A 17168-nucleotide genomic window follows, 5' to 3' on the forward strand; every position below is an offset into this window, starting at 1 on the left:
TTATTCGTTGCTTCAATCCTACCGGTGGTTTGTGGCAGACCTTCTTAAGTTTGCGATATATCTATCTTAATCCTTTCTACGAGAATAAGTAGTATGTAAAATAAGCATAATGTAATTTTTATTCTTGTTTCATCCAAGTGATTAATTTCTTATTCTGGAGGTTCATCAAAATTCTTGATTTCATTTGTTCATCTTTCTTTTCTGGAGTTCCAAGCTTTTCTGCATTATCTCGTCGCGAAGCTCCTTCTAAATCATCGCAAGGCTTCACCATGTGTTTTCAATTTCTCCTTCCTTTCGTTTGATCATCCTTTTGTTACAGGAGTTCTTCATGGAGGCTCTACATGATGGCTCATCAAGGGTTTAATTCCTTCTCGAAGCGTTCATCAAGATTCTTTTCAGAGTAGCTCAAGTTTTCTTCATCTTGTATTCCGAAGCACAATTCTTTCCCTCTTATCTTTTGAGGTGGTGTTATGTTATTTTTGACAATTTGATTTCGTGTTTCATGATTCACATTTTGTCAAGAATGAGATATTGTAAATCCATCAATCTCTTCATTGGAGTTATCTTGGGTTATATTTCACCTAAATCTTTCCCAATGATTATTGCTAATTATGGTGCTTATAAATGACCCAAGTTCTTCATTTATCCTCCCGGTGAAATAAGTTTCTCGTCTCCTTGTTCATATCAATCCAATCTATCGTTTTCCGTTAGTGGAAAAATTTCACCTCAGTTTTGAGATGTTTTCATAAGTCCACGAGGAGTATATCATTTCATTGTTGATTTTCCAACAACTCCGTTCGAACCTTCTCCTAAATATGCTTTTTCAAGCTCATTTGAGGTAGAAGATGTTGTTTTCTTCTGCCTTCTTTTAATTCTATTCTTTTATTTCTTCCGGAGGCTTTGTGATGTTTTTGCTATTTTCACCCATCATCTAGTTTGGTCAAAGATCATGTTCTTTTCGTGCTTATCCATTTAACCGGAGTGTCGTGTCCTTCATTCAAGTTCTCTCATCTTATCAAGTTGTCCATCCCTTCTCAACCGGAGTGCTGTCTAAAATCGTTCTTACCCCTTGTGCCATTCTTTCAATAGTTCCGAAGACAGTGTGTTGTTGATTTCATCAACCATACTCTCATCTTGTCAAGTTCATGTTCAATTCCTTCCATTTACAGCCGGAATGCTGCCCAAATTATATCATTCTTTTCCCTTCTCTATCTTGTTTTAACCAGAGTGTCATGTCTATCATTCCTCTTCTAACAAGAGTCTCATCCAAGTGCTTTCGTTTGGCAAAGTTTATATTCTTTACCTTCCATGTCCAACTGGAGTGTTGTCGTAATTGATCTTTATCGGTCCTTGTACATCTCATTTCATCCGGAGTGCTTGCATGTACTTCTTATCCTTGGTGACACTTTTCTTATGTCTCTCAACCTACAAGGTTCTAGTAATGTTCCTTGTTCCTCTTTCCTAACGGAGTGTTTTCAACTTTTTTCATCTTCGTTGTTTTCTTTCTTTCAATTTGTTCAACCTAGCAAGGTTCTCTGGTTTCACTCATTTGTCAAAGAAGCAACTTAGCTTTACCTTTTCCCCTTCTCTTTTGTTTTTCCCCGATGCCATCCTAGATCTCGGGACGAGATCCTCTCGTAGTGGTGGAGTGTTGTGACGCCCCGAGACATTTGCGCCAGATGTCTTCCAGTTATTCGTGTTGTTGCCTTGTCATTTGTTTTCATGTTGCATCTTGCCATGTCATCATCCGCATTGCATCATCATGTTTTTCGAAACTTGCATTCATCCGGGTTCCCCCAGTTCCGTCCGTTTTTCGTTCTGAGCCCAGACACACTTGCACGCTCCCGCGGCACATCTTAAATATTATTTTATAAGTGGCCGGAAAATGTTCTTGGAATGGGTTGAAAGTTGGCATGTGGTGTTTTTATGTTGTTAGTAGGTCGCCTGTCAAGTCTCATCGCATTCAGAGTCCGTTTGATAGCCCAACCGTTAAACTATAGCGGCATTATAGCCGGTCTAACGTTGGACGTTTTCGGTCTCCGGAAACAGTCACCGGGTCTCTGTCTCTTCTCTTCTCTCAGCTCGAGACTGTCTACACAGTCCACTACCTACCACTAGGCCCATCCTAGCCTCTCTTGTCAGCCCGCGGCCCTCCTCGCGCGTGCATCCGAAAGCTGCCCCGGACCCGACCCGGGCAGTCGTCACCGTTCGATCCGGATCATCCCCAAATATCTATAAAATATCTTCGTTTCTTATTTAGATTTTCCAAGCCTATTTGTTCTCGACCGTTCGATTTGAATTGGAGGTTCCAAATACCCATACTTAAAATTTCACTTGCTATATAATGACCAATCCTAAAACCTAGGGGAGATGTCCAATCCTTCCATTCCCTTCGCCGCCACCCCACCAACTCCCTTCTCCCTCGGGATCCATCCCCACCAAACCACCGACTCCCTAGCTGATATCTCCCGATCCAAACCACCGGCCACAACCGCCACCCCTCTCCTCGATCTCCTCCAACCCAGCCGCTCGAGGACCTCCTCCTCGCCGGTGTTTTCCCGTCGGAGACTGCCGGTCGGAGCAGCAAGAGCCACCAGCAGGACCATCGATGCCCATGCCCTCTTTCTTTTCCTTCACCGTGCTCTCTCCTTCCTGACCTCTCTTTCCCTCTCTTGGTCCAGCAGCAGAAGGAACGCCATGGCCGCCCGTAGTTTCCCGCGCGCCCGCCACAAGCAGCAGCACCCCCGGAGGTCCCTCCACCGTCGAGCTCCACCATCAAGCGCCGACCTCCCGAGGTTCCCCGCGCCCATCTCCTCCTTTTTATTCCTCGGTTTCTCTCCCTCCTCCTGTAACATCTCTCTCTGTCTCGGCCTGCCGATGCAGTGCCATGGCGCTCGACGCCCGAGCTCCAAGCAAGCACCGCCGGACTAGCTGCGCCACGGGGCGGAAGGAGCCGATCGTTCCCCACCTCCACGTGCCTCCCCTGCCTTGGATCCGGTCGTCCCCGTGACGTCCCTGCCGCCAAGTGCATGCCGCTCACCCCATTGACCGTGCGCCTCGCCCACTTGGGACAGATCAGCGCCAAGACCCAGCGTCGCCCCTGCCGGCCTCCGTCTCCACTGATCGGGCCTGCTAGCCCAAGGACGCGCCAAGGCCTGCCCGCAAGCCCACCTCCACTGAACCGCGCATTGAGGCCCAGTGAGGTGAGGACGCGCCCAGCCTCCCCTGTGCACTGTTGGGCCAGCTAGCAGATCCGGCCCAGTGAGGTGAGGACGCGCCCAGCCTCCCCTGTGCACTATTGGGCCAGCTAGCAGATTCGGCCCAGTGTAGCTTTTTTCAGATATGTGAATTTGTCTATTTTCCAGGGGATTGCATTTTTGCAGATTAGCCCCTAAACTTCATGCATATAATAACTCATTAACCGAGCATCGTATTAAAATGTTTCATATATGAAAAATGCTTAGAACTTCATGTAGATTAATAATATCCAACTTTCATCCATGTTTGAAATGTTTAAATTGTTGTTTGCTTTAATTTTCCCCTATGCCATGTTAAAATGATTTAATTCATAACTAAATAACCGTAGCTCCAAACCTAACAAACTTTATATGTAAATGGTGTAGAAAAATGCCTAGTTTAACATGGTGTACTTATTTCCATGCTTAATACCTCTAAAATTGTGTTATAGGGCAGAACAGTACCAAACCTAAAAATATGCACATGAGGATTTTCCGGAATAGTTATTTGTTGTTTCCGGCCTCATTTAAACTTGACTTGGTAGTTAGTTTATGTATGCTTCACATCTTGCCATGCTAACCAACATTTAATTTTGTTGAGTACATAAACGGGAGAGAACTAAATAAGTCATGTGGTGTTTCATCAATATGCAACGGAGTTGCATATTGAGCTCCACTTAATTTGTAGGATTGTTTGTGCATTTTGCCATGCCATGCCTCATTAAACCAGACATGCATCATACTTGGTTGTGCATCATGCCATATTTATGTGAGGGTTGTTTACTATGTTACTTGCTTCTTTTCGGGTTGTTCCTCTCGTTAGCTTCGGAGTCATTCCGGAGTTGTGAGGATTTGTTCGACTACGTCCGTTTGTCTTCTTCATGGACTCGTTCTTCTTCCTTGCGGGATCTTAGGCAAGATGACCATACCCTCGAAATCACTTCTATCTTTGCTTGCTAGTTGCTCGCTCTATTGCTATGCCGCGATACCTACCACTTGCTATATCATGCCTCTCATATTGCCATGTCAAGCCTCTTACCCACCTTTCCTAGCAAACCGTTGTTTGGCTATGTTAGCACTTTGCTCAGCCCCTCTTATAGCGTTGCTAGTTGCAAGTGAAGATTAAGTTTGTTCCTGGTTGGAACATGGTTATGTTGGGATATCACAATATCTCTTATTTAATTAATGCATCTATATATTTGGTAAAGGGTGGAAGGCTCGGCCTTATGCCTGGTGTTATGTTCCTTGACTTTTGCGATCCTTACACGGTTGGGTGTTATGGGGACCCCTTGTAACGCCCTGAGATTGATGTGCCAGGTGTCTTCCAGTTATTCGCTGTTGTTGCCATGTCATTTGCTTGCGTGTTGCATCTTATCATGTCATCATGTGCATTGCATCATCATGTTTTAAAACTTGCATGCATCCCGGCCTCCTCGTTCTCTCCGTTGTCCGTTCTGAGCCCAGACACACTTGCACGCGCCCGCGGCATGTCCGAAATAGCATTTTATAAGCGGCCATAAAAATGTTCTCGGAATGGGTCAAAAGTTGGCGTGCAGTCTTATTATAGTGTAGATAGACCGCCTGTCAAGTTTCATCGCATTCAGAGTTCGTTTGATAGCCCAACCGTTAAACTATAGCGACAGTATAGTCGGTCTAACGTCGGACGTTTTCGGTCTCCGGAAACAGTTGCCGGGCTGCACTCCTCTCCTCTCATCTCAGCCCAACCTCTCTTCAAAGCCCACTAGACCACCTATCTAACCCCCCTCCACTCCGGGTCGTCCGATCGAGATCGAACGGCTCCGGAACGGACTAAAACCCCCAACCCTAGCTCCTCCTGCTATATATAGCAGCCCCCCTTGCCATTTTTGGCCTTCATCTTCCTCCTCCTCGAAATCCATGCCCCCAATCATCAGCCAGCCGCCTCCCACTTCCTCTCCTCTATTTCCACCACCGGCCACCTCGTCCCTGCCACTTGGCGCCATCTTGGTGGCCAGCCGCCACCACGCAGGACACCCACAGCCAACGGGAAGCCGCCACGTCGCCTCCCCTTGCCCCACATCGCCCCGCGCCGCCAGGCTCGCTCCAGGCCCGCCCGGGCCCCGATCTGGGCTCTGAGGCCCGCACCGCACTGCCCCTGCTCCCCGAGCTCCAGATCGGGAGAGGAGATCCCGATCCGAGCTCCTCCGCCGCGTGGCCCCGTCGTCCGCGCTCGCCGGCAACGAGTGCCGCCCATCGCCGGAGACCTCCAGAAAGACAGCCTCACCGCCCCACCTCTCTACTTCCTTCTCCTCCCTCCTTCGGCCTCTCCCTCTAAATTCTCCCTCTCTCTCGCAGGTGCCCGCTGCCGCCGCCCAGGGAGCTCGTCGTTGGCCCCGTCCTCGCAAGATCCGGCTGAGATCCACCGGATCCGGGGCCCTGCGACCCGTTCCCGGCCTCTCCAGCTTCGCCGAACCCCGCCGTCGCCGGAGTTTTGTCACGCCGCCGCCGTCTTGTTCTTCTGCACGTGAGGCGCACGGGAGAAGGACGACGCCGACGCTCGCCCCTCTCGCCCGCATGGGCCACCGCACACCCTGGCCTGGCCCAGCTCCCCACTCGGTCTCCAAGGCCCAGCTCCTCTTTGCCAGATCCGCCGGCCCGCCGCTCTACTTCCGCTTCGGCCCGTTGGCCCAGTGTGAGAAGCAACCTTTTTCCCTCGCCCTGTGCGCTGCATACTATCATGCGCCCATGCTCTGTTCCAGATTCGTCCCGTTGTGTTTTTTTCCTGGTCCTGCGAATTTTGCTAATTTCCTGAGACTGCAGTTTTACAGAAAAGTCCCCCTGGTTCATGCATTTAATAACTCACTAACCGTGCATCGGATTAAAATGTTTTATATATGAAACTTGCTTAGAATTGTGTCTAGTTTAATAATATGTCTTTTCCATCCATGTTTAAAATGTTTAAAATGTTGTTTGTTTTAGTTTGCCCCTATGCCATGCTAAAATGATTTAATTCATAACTATTTAACCGTAGCTCCAAACCTAACAAACTTTATATGTAAATGGGGTAGGATTTTGCCTAGTTTATCATGTTGACTTTGTTTTGCATGCCTAACAACTCTAAAATATGGTTTTGGGTAGAACAGGACCTAACCTAATATATGCACATGAGGAGTTTCCGGAATTGTTGTTTGTTGTTCCCGGCCTCGTTTAAATTGGACTAGATGGGTAGTTTTCTTTTGCTTCACCCTCTTGCCATGTTTAACAACATTTAATATTGGTGGGTACATAACCGAGAGAGAACTAAATAATGGATGTGGTGTTCCGTCAATATGCAACCCGTTGCATATTGAGCTCCACTTAATTTGTAGTTTTGGTTGTTGCACTTTGCCATGTCATGCATATTTAAACCGGACATGCATCATACTTGGTTGTGCATCATGCCATGCTTATGTGTTGGTTGTTTACTATGTTGTTTGCTTCTTTCCGGTGTTGCTTCTTCGGGTTAGCTCCGTTAACGTCGCGTTTGTGAGGATCCGTTCGACCTCGTCCGTTTGTCTTCTTCATGGACTTGTTCTTCTTCCTTGCAGGATCTCAGGCAAGATGATCATACCCTCGAAATCACTTCTATCTTTGCTTTCTTAGTTGCTCGCTCTTTTGCTATGCCTATGCTGCGATACCTACCACTTGCTTATCATGCCTCCCATATTGTTGAACCAAGCCTCAAACCCACCTTGTCCTATCAAACCGTTGTTTGGCTATGTTGCCGCTTTGCTTAGCCCCTCTTATAGCATTGTTAGTTGCAGGTGAAGATTGAAGGTTGTTCCTTGTTGGAACATGGAGATTTTGTTCCTTGTTGGAACATGTTTACTTGTTGGGATATCACAATATATCTTATTTAATTAATGCATCTATATACTTGGTAAAGGTTGGAAGGCTCGGCCTTATGCCTGGTGTTTTGTTCCACTCTTGCCGCCCTAGTTTCCGTCATATCGGTGTTATGTTCCCAGATTTTGAGTTCCTTACGCGGTTGGGTTATAATGGGAACCCCTTGACAGTTCGCCTTGAATAAAACTCCTCCGGCAAGGCCCAACATTGGTTTTACCATTTGCCACCTAGCCTTTTTCTTTCCCTTGGGTCGGCCAGCCTAAGGGTCATCTTATTTTAACCCCCCCGGGCCAGTACTCCTCTGAGTGTTGGTCCAACCCAGAGCACCGTGCAGGGCCATCCCTTGGCAACTTGGGTTACGTCGGCTCCTGTATGCTTAGCTTATCCGGCGTGCCTTGAGAACGAGATATGTGTAGCTCCTATCGGGATTTGTCGGCACAGCGGGTGGTCTTGCTGGACTTGTTTTACCATTGTCGAGGATGTCTTGTAGAACCGGGATACCGAGCCTGATCGGAATGTCTCGGGAGGAGGTCTATTCCTTCGTTGACCATGAGATCTTGTCATGGGCTAAGTTGGGACACCCCTGCAGGGATTTGAACTTTCGAAAGGCGTGCCCGCGGTTATGGGCAGATGGGAATTTGTTAATGTCCGGTTGTTGATAACTTGAACCTTAACTTAATTAAAATGAATCAACTGCGTGTGTAACCGTGATGGTCTATTTCCGGCGGAGTCCGGGAAGTGAACACGGTGTTGGAGTTATGCTTGACGTAGGTTGCTATAGGATCACTTCTTGATCATACTTTTATCGATCGTGCTTTGCCTTCTCTTCTCGCTCTCATTTGCGTATGTTTAGCCACCATATATGCTAGTCGCTTGCTGCAGCTCCACCTCATACCTTTACCTTGGCTATAAGCTTAAATAGTCTTGATCGCGAGGGTGCGAGATTGCTGAGTCCCTGTGGCTCACAGATACTTCCAAACCAGCTTGCAGGTGCCGTTGAACCGTGCAGATGACGCAACCAAGATCATAGAGGAGCTCGATGAAGATCTTGTCCTTTGTGTTGTTTCGTTCTAGTTGATCAGTAGTGGAGCCCAGTTGGTGTCGATCGGCGACCTTGTCGCATTTGGGGTTCTTCTTTTATTTTGGGTCCATAGTCGGGCCCTAATTGTATTTGGATGATGTAATGCTTTATTCATGTATTTGTGTGAAGTGGCGATTGTAAGCCAACTATCTATCTCTTTCCCTTATGTATTACATGGGTTGTGTGAAGATTACCTCACTTGCGACATTGCTTTCAATGCAGTTATGCCTCTAAGTCGTGCTTCGACACGTGGGAGATATAGCCGCATCGAGGGCGTTACAAGTTGGTAATCAGAGCCTTCCCCGACCTTAGGAGCCCCATTGCTTGATCGTTATTAGCGGCCGAGTTGTGTCTAGAAAAATGTTTTGAGCCATTTAGGAATTATATATCGGAGAGTTCAGGAATTCTTTTTACTTCCCAGTCTCCTCATCGCTCTGGTAAGGCATCCTGACATAGAGTTTTGACTCTTCTCTTCTCAAATTTCACTAAAAAAAATTTAGGATCACGCGGGTATCTTGGAATCGCTCTGATGGTTTTGTGACGAGAACATTGTCTTGGTGCCTCCTGTCAGGGGTTTTGTGCCAGTGTCCCGGGGAGTTGAGCTTTAAGGTGTTGTCGTCACAATTTTATCGTTGCAGTTCTGGAATACCTGAGATAGTTTCGCCGACATCGAAAATCTCTTTTATGCAGTTGTTGGTGAGATAACCTCGACGCCACCCAGTACTGGGAGGGAGTTCAGGAGTATTGCCATAACTCGTATAACGGATGCTTTTCGACGGTTGAGGTAGACGATTTCCGAAGGTTTCTTGGTTATGTGTTGAAGGATGGATACAGCTGGATGTAGGATTTGCTAGTTTTGGGTGAGATATTATGCTTCCCCTGTATCCGCAACACCTGATTGCATAACCGGAAAGGTTCAGGAGTTTCATAAGTGGGAATTCAAGTAGCACTTAGGATATCTTTCCGACAGATGTACGATATGAAATTGGGGTTCGACGTCTAGTGGTCCGCCTATTCACGGTCGGTTTTACAGTGGTCTCGTTGTGTCTTAAAGAGTACTTGGCTATGCCGACTCGGGGACGCTTCATATGTCATGTGCACTGCCTTGTACATGATGGTGCTGTACGATCGAGCCCGTGTAGGCCCCACCACGAAAACTTCGGACGAAATCTCTATCATATGTTTGTTCCGGCTTATTTTGCAAGTCATAATCCTTTGTTTTTGTTTTTTTGAGTTGTGGTATTCGAGTTGCTTCGAAGTCAAATGTTGATTCCATACCTTCCCCAAATGGTGTTCTCATACTCCGATGTGGATACCAATCCTTCTTGATCATCAAGATTGTCATGTCAATCCTTTTCAATCGGTGTGTTTCTCTTCATGTGGATCCGATCATTTCAACATTCGCAAGATCTAGTATCAGTTCTTCTCAACGATGTTCGTTTCATTCATTTCAAATTGTCTTTGTTTTTCCCACCCTCCCTCCCTTTGTTTTTCTATAAGGATTCAGATCTCTTAATCGAGTATCCATCTTATTGATGTGAAGCCTCTCCATTCTTTTTCTATCAATATTCTTATCCGGTGATTCTCATGAAGATTCTAACGGATCTTCAAGTTCGTCTCTCATCACTCGTTTTCTTCTCCGGTGGAACCAATTCAAGCTTTCGGTGTTGGTCATATCTTTTTCCTCGTTTCAAATGCCTTCTCATAACGGTACACCTAATAATCTTTCACCGCTCGCTACTCAATTGTTCTGGAGTGCTCAAGATATCTAGAAGAATCGTGTTTCCACTCTGCTTTCATTCAAGCTCTTTCAAGGATGTTATCTCTTTTGAGCTACGTAATTCAACTCATGCAATCTATCTTTTAAATACTTCAACGATGTTTCTTTTGAGTGGGACCTAACCCACAGGTCTTTTCCCAGGATCTTACCTGACTCTTCTTTTTTCCCGGAGATATCCTCAAATTTCTTGTCAAAGTTTGACGTAAGAATGAGTTATCATCAGTCAAATGTATTTCTCCAAGATCTTTCAAATTCTTTTCATCGTTGGTTCAACCTCTTCGCTTTTGATTCTTTCGGAGGGTTTAAATAATTCTTGGTGGTGTTTCTCGTCGTCATTCTCAACATTTGAAGACCGAAGAAGAGTTTTTCCTCCATATCTTATCCGTTCTCTCAGGGATTCGTGGTTCTAGTTCGAGACCATCCTCTCATAATTGTTTTCTAATGTGAGATTTCTGTTCACCTATCTGGAGCAATTCAGGAGTCTTTTCAGTTTGATTCTCTGGAGGCCATCATATCAGAATTATTCATTCCAGCTTTCAGCTCTCATACTCCAAAGTTTACCGGTGCTTCGTTCAAGTGATCTCTAATCAGTTCGTGATCCCTTCGTTCTCATGTATCTAAATTCTCTCAAGCTTCTTCATTCATTTGCTAATTCTTCCCGGTGTTGTCCTTATCTTTTCTTCGTTCATTTTAATTCTTACGGTGGTTCATTCAAGACTTCTCTTCCTCATCAATTTATTCATTATTTTAATTCTACCGGTGGTTCGTTGAAGACCTTCTCAAGTTTTGATATATCTCTTTTAATCCTTTCTACGAGAATAAGTAGTATGCCAAATCCATTGCTTGTCATCAATTTAATTGGTGAAGTATGAGCATAATGTAATTCTTATTTTTGTTTCATCGAGTGAATTCAATTCCTTATTCCGGAGGCTCTTCAAATTCTCGGTTTCATTTGATTCATCTTTCTTTTTCCGGAGTTCCAAGCTCTCACAGTTTTTTCATCAAGAAGATCCATCTAAATCATTGCAAGGCTTCAACCTTATTCTTTTCATCCTTCATTTCGTTTGTTTATTCTTTTTTTTACCGGAGTTCTTCATGGAGGTTCTACATGACGGTTCATCAAGGATTTAATTCCTTCTCCAAGTGTTCATCAAGATTCTTTTCAGAGGAGCTCAATCATTCTTCATTTGGCAATCCAGAGTGAAATTCTTTCTACCGTATGATTGGAAGTGGTATTATGTCATTCTTGATAATTTTAGTTCATGTTTCATGATTCACATGTTGTTAAGAATGATGTATTTTAAATCCACCAATCTTTTCATTCGAGTTAGCTTGCGTCATGTTTCACCTAAAGCCTTCCCTAAGGATTTTCCTAGTGTGAGGCGTATATTTGACCCAAGTTTTTCTTTTGTCCTCCCGGTGAAATAGTTTCTCGTCTCCTTGTTCTTATCAATCCAATCTTGTTTTCGTTAGTGGCAGAAGTTCACTTCAGTGTTGAGATATTTTCCATAAGCCCACTACAAGCTTATTCGTTTCGTTGTTGGTTTTCCAACAACTCCGTTATAATTTTCTTGGAAGGGTGTTTTCCAAGCTCAATTGTTGGCAGAAGTTGTCATTTTCTTCTCAATTCTTTCATTTCCAAACGATCTAGCTTCTATTCTTTCTCCCGGAGGCTTTGTGATGTTGCTCTTTTCAATCATCATCCTGGATTGCGAGGATTGTTCTCTTTTCATGCTTATCAATTTAACCGGAGTGTATGCCCTTTGCTCAAGTTCTTCATTTTATTAAGCCCTGCATATCTTTCCAACCGGAGTGCTGTTCGAATTTCTTCTTCCTTGTTCCTTTTCCTAGCGGATTGTTTTCAACTTCATTCATCTCTGTTGTATTCTTTTCTCGTTATGACTTAACCTTTCCAAGGTTCTTTGGTCTCACTCGTTTTTCAAAGAAGCAACTTATTTTTATCTCTTCTCTTTCTCTTCCGTTTTTCCCTCCGGTGCCATTCTAGATCTCGGGACGAGATCCTCTCGTAGTGGTGGAGTGTTGTAACGCCCCGAGACCGATGTGCCAGGTGTCTTCCAGTTATTTGCTGTCGTTGCCATGTCATTTGCTTGCGTGTTGAATCTTATCATGTCATCATGTGCATTGCATCATCATGTTTTAAAACTTGCATGCGTCCCGGCCTCCTCGTTCTCTCCGTTGTCCGTTCTGAGCCCAGACACACTTGCACGCGCCCACGGCATGTCCGAAATAGCATTTTATAAGTGGCCGGAAAAATTTTCTTGGAATGGGTCGAAAGTTGGCATGCGGTATTATTATAGTGTAGATAGACCGCCTGTCAAGTTTCATCGCATTCAGAGTTCGTTTGATAGCCCAACCGTTAAACTATAGCGACAATATAGTCGGTCTAACGTCGGACATATTCGGTCTCCAGAAACAGTTGCCGGGCTGCACTCCTCTCCTCTCTTCACAGCCCACTAGCCCACCTATCTAACCCCCCTCCACTCCGGGTCGTCCGATCGAGATCGAACGGCTCCGGAACGAACTAAAACCCCCAACCCTAGCTCCTCCTGCTATATATAGCAGCCCCCTTGCCATTTTTGGCCTTCTCCTTCCTCCTGCTCGAAATCCGCGCCCCCAATCATCAGCCAGCCGCCTCCCACCTCCTCTCTTCTATTTCCACCGCCGTCCACCTCGTCCCTGCCACTTGGCGCCATCCTGGTGGCCAGCCGCCACCACGCAGGACGCCCGCAGCCAACGGGAAGCCGCCACGTCGCCTCCCCGCGCCCCACATCGCCCCGCACCGCCAGGCCCGCTCCAGGCCCGCCCGGGCCCCGATCTGGGCTCTAAGGCCCGCACCGCACCGCCCCTGCTCCTCGAGCTCCAGATAAGGAGAGGAGATCCTGATCCGAGCTCCTCCGCCGCGTTGCCCCGTCGTCCGCGCTCGCCGGCGACGAGCGCCGCCCATCGCCGGCGACGAGCGCCGCCCATCGCCGGAGACCTCCAAGAAGACAGCCTCGCCGCCCCGCCTCTCTACTTCCTTCTCCTCCCTCCTTCGGCCTCTCCCTCTAAATTCTCCCTCTCTCTCGCAGGTGCCCGCTGCCGCCGCCCAGGGAGCTCGTCGTTGGCCCCGTCTTCGCCAGATTCGACCGGGATCCACCGGATCCGGGGCCCTGCGACCCGTTCCCGGCCTCTCCAGCTTCGCCGAACCCCGCCGTCGTCGGAGTTTTGTCACGCCGCCGCCGTCTTGTTCTTCTGCCCGTGAGGCGCACGGGAGAAGGACGACGCCGACGCTCGCCCCTCTCGCCCGCATGGGCCACCGCACGCCCTGGCCTGGCCCAGCTCCCCACTTGGTCTCCAAGGCCCAGCTCCTCTTCGCCAGATCCACCGGCCCGCCGCTCTGCTTCCCCTTTGGCCCGTTGGCCCAGTGTGAGAAGCCACCTTTTTCCCTCGCCCTGTGCGCTGCATACTATCCTGCGCCCATGCTCTGTTCCAGATTCGGCCCGTTGTGTTTTTTCCTGGTCCTGCGAATTTTTCTAATTTCCTGAGACTGCAATTTTACAGAAAAGTCCCCCTGGTTCATGCATTTAATAACTCATTAACCGTGCATCGGATTAAAATGTTTTATATATGAAACTTGCTTAGAATTGTGTCTAGTTTAATAATATGTCTTTTCCATCCATGTTTAAAATGTTTAAAATGTTGTTTGTTTTAATTTGCCCCTATGCCATGCTAAAATGATTTAATTCATAACTATTTAACCGTAACTCCAAACCTAACAAACTTTATATGTAAATGGGGTAGGATTTTGCCTATTTTATCATGTTGACTTTGTTTTGCATGCCTAACAACTCTAAAATATGGTTTTGGGCAGAACAGGACCTAACCTAATATATGCACATGAGGAGTTTCCGGAATTGTTGTTTGTTGTTCCCGGCCTCGTTTAAATTGGACTAGATGGGTAGTTTTCTTTTGCTTCACCCTCTTGCCATGTTTAACAACATTTAATATTGGTGGGTACATAACCGAGAGAGAACTAAATAATGGATGTGGTGTTCCGTCAATATGCAACCCGTTGCATATTGAGCTCCACTTAATTTGTAGTTTTGGTTGTTGCACTTTGCCATGTCATGCATATTTAAATTGGACATGCATCATACTTGGTTGTGCATCATGCCATGCTTATGTGTTGGTTGTTTACTATGTTGTTTGATTCTTTCCGGTGTTGCTTCTTCGGGTTAGTTCCGTTAACGTCGCGTTTGTGAGGATCCGTTCGACCTCGTCCATTTGTCTTCTTCATGGACTCGTTCTTCTTCCTTGCAGGATCTCAGGCAAGATGATCATACCCTCGAAATCACTTCTATCTTTGCTTGCTTAGTTGCTCGCTCTTTTGCTATGCCTATGCTACGATACCTACCACTTGCTTATCATGCCTCCCATATTGTTGAACCAAGCCTCAAACCCACCTTGTACTAGCAAATCGTTGTTTGGCTATGTTACCGCTTTGCTGAGCCCCTCTTATAGCGTTGTTAGTTGTAGGTGAAGATTGAAGGTTGTTCCTTGTTGGAACATGGAGATGTTGTTCCTTGTTGGAACATGTTTACTTGTTGGGATATCACAATATATTTTATTTAATTAATGCATCTATATACTTGGTAAAGGGTGGAAGGCTCGGCCTTATGCCTGGTGTTTTGTTCCACTCTTGCCGCCCTAGTTTCCGTCATATCGGTGTTATGTTCCCAGATTTTGAGTTCCTTACGCGGTTGGGTTATAATGGGAACCCCTTGACAGTTCGCCTTGAATAAAACTCCTCCCGCAAGGCCCAACATTGGTTTTACCATTTGCCACCTAGCCTTTTTCTTTCCCTTGGGTCGGCCAGCCCACGGGTCATCTTATTTTAACCCCCCCCCGGGCCAGTGCTCCTCTTAGTGTTGGTCCATCCCAGAGCATCGTGCAGGGCCATCCCTTGGCAACTTGGGTTACGTCGGCTCCTGTACGCTTAGCTTATCCGGTGTGCCCTGAGAACGAGATATGTGCAGCTCCTATCGGGATTTGTCGGCACAGCGGGTGGTCTTGCTGGACTTGTTTTACCATTGTCGAGGATTTCTTGTAGAACCGGGATACCGAGCCTGATCGGAATGTCTCGGGAGGAGGTCTATTCCTTCGTTGACCGTGAGAGCTTGTCATGGACTAAGTTGGGACACCCCTGCAGGGATTTGAACTTTCGAAAGGCGTGCCCGCGGTTATGGGCATATGGGAATTTGTTAATGTCCGGTTGTAGATAACTTGAACCTTAACTTAATTAAAATGAATCAACTGCGTGTGTAAACGTGATGGTCTCTTTCTGGCGGAGTCCGGGAAGTGAACACGGTGTTGGAGTTATGCTTGACGTAGGTTGCTATAGGATCACTTCTTGATCATACTTTTATCGATCGTGCTTTGCCTTCTCTTCTCGCTCTCATTTGCGTATGTTTAGCCACCATATATGCTAGTCGCTTGCTGCAGCTCCACCTCATACCTTTACCTTGCCTATAAGCTTAAATAGTCTTGATCGCAAGGGTGCGAGATTGCTGAGTCCCTGTGGCTCACAGATACTTCCAAACCAGCTTGCAGGTGCCGTTGAACCGTGCAGATGACGCAACCAAGCTCACAGAGGAGCTCGATGAAGATCTTGTCCTTTGTGTTGTTTTGTTCTAGTTGATCAGTAGTGGAGCCCAGTTGGGGTCGATCGGGGACCTTGTCGCATTTGGGGTTCTTCTTTTATTTTGGCTCCGTAGTCGGGCCCTGATTGTATTTGGATGATGTAATGCTTTATTCATGTATTTGTGTGAAGTGGCGATTGTAAGCCAACTATCTATCTCTTTCCCTTATGTATTACATGGGTTGTGTGAAGATTACCTCACTTGCGACATTGCTTTCAATGCGGTTATGCCTCTAAGTCGTGCTTCGACATGTGGGAGATATAGCCGCATCGAGGGCGTTACACCCCTTGACAATTCGCTTTGAATAAAACTCCTCCATCAAGGCCCAACCTTGGTTTTACCTTTTGCCTCACCACCACCTACTTTTCCCTTGGGAGTCACGCTCCCGAGGGTCATATTTATTTTAACCCCCCTGGGCCAGTGCTTGTCTATGTGTTGGTCCAAAACGGGAAGCCCGCGGGGCCACCTCGGGGCAACTCGAGGGCTGGTTTTTACTCGTAGCTTGACCTATCTGGTGTTGCCCTGAGAATGAGATATGTGCAGCTCCTATCGGGATTGTCGACACATCGGGCGGCTTTGCTAGTCTTGTTTTACCATTGTCGAAATGTCTTGTAACCGGGATTCCGAGACTGATCGGGTCTTCTTGGGAGAAGGAATATCCTTCGTTGACCGTGAGATATTGTGATGGGCTAAGTTGGGACACCCCTACAGGGTTTGAAGTTTCGATAGTTGTCGGTGTACTAGAGTAGGGGTACCCTTGTACCCTGAACTTGTGCACGGGCAGTCGCAGCGTCCCGCGGCAAGGCCTGCCAGGTCACCACCAAGATTCCTTGTGGTCCCTCTAAATACCATTCAAGAACAAAGTACTCAAGACAAGACCCCGGCAAGAGGAGCTTGACGGGAAGAAGGCAAGACCCCGACAAGAGGAGCTTGCCGGGAAGGCCATCAGAAGCATCCCAAGACCCCGGCAAGAGGCGCTTGCCGGCAAGGCCGTCCGAGGCATTCCAAGGAACTTGCCGCGGCGCGCTACGTGCCCCGACAAGACCCGGCGAGCGACAAGCTCCCGGAAGCGACAAGTCGATGGCCACGGCAAGGCGCTTGCCGCGGCAAGCCCCCACTCCACGCCCGTGCTCCAGCACATCCACCCAGTTGTCGCTCCGGGGCCCGTCCCGAGCGCACGTGGCAGGAGGCTGTGCAGCTAGGGGCGTGCGGTGGCACGTAGGCGCTGACAGGACAACCATCGTGGCAAGACGGTGGCGTCCCTAGCGGTCCCTTTCGGTGCCGTCTAGGCGACACAGACGGGCATTTAATGCCCTTGTCCCTGCCATCGGGGTTAGGTATGATAACACTGTAGCAGCTAGCTGTGCCTACTACAGTACCTAGCTGTGCCTACCCACGGCACCCTTTCCATTTTTGCCCTCGGCCCCCGTTGCTCTATGTCGGTAACCCCTTGAGTATAAAAGGAGGCCCGTGTGCAACGTAGAGGGGGTCGGCCACCTCGAGAGCTC

This window comes from Triticum urartu, chromosome 2A, assembly GCF_056163025.1.
Source record: "Triticum urartu cultivar PI428250 chromosome 2A, HENAU_Tu73, whole genome shotgun sequence".
Lineage (NCBI taxonomy): Eukaryota > Viridiplantae > Streptophyta > Magnoliopsida > Poales > Poaceae > Triticum > Triticum urartu.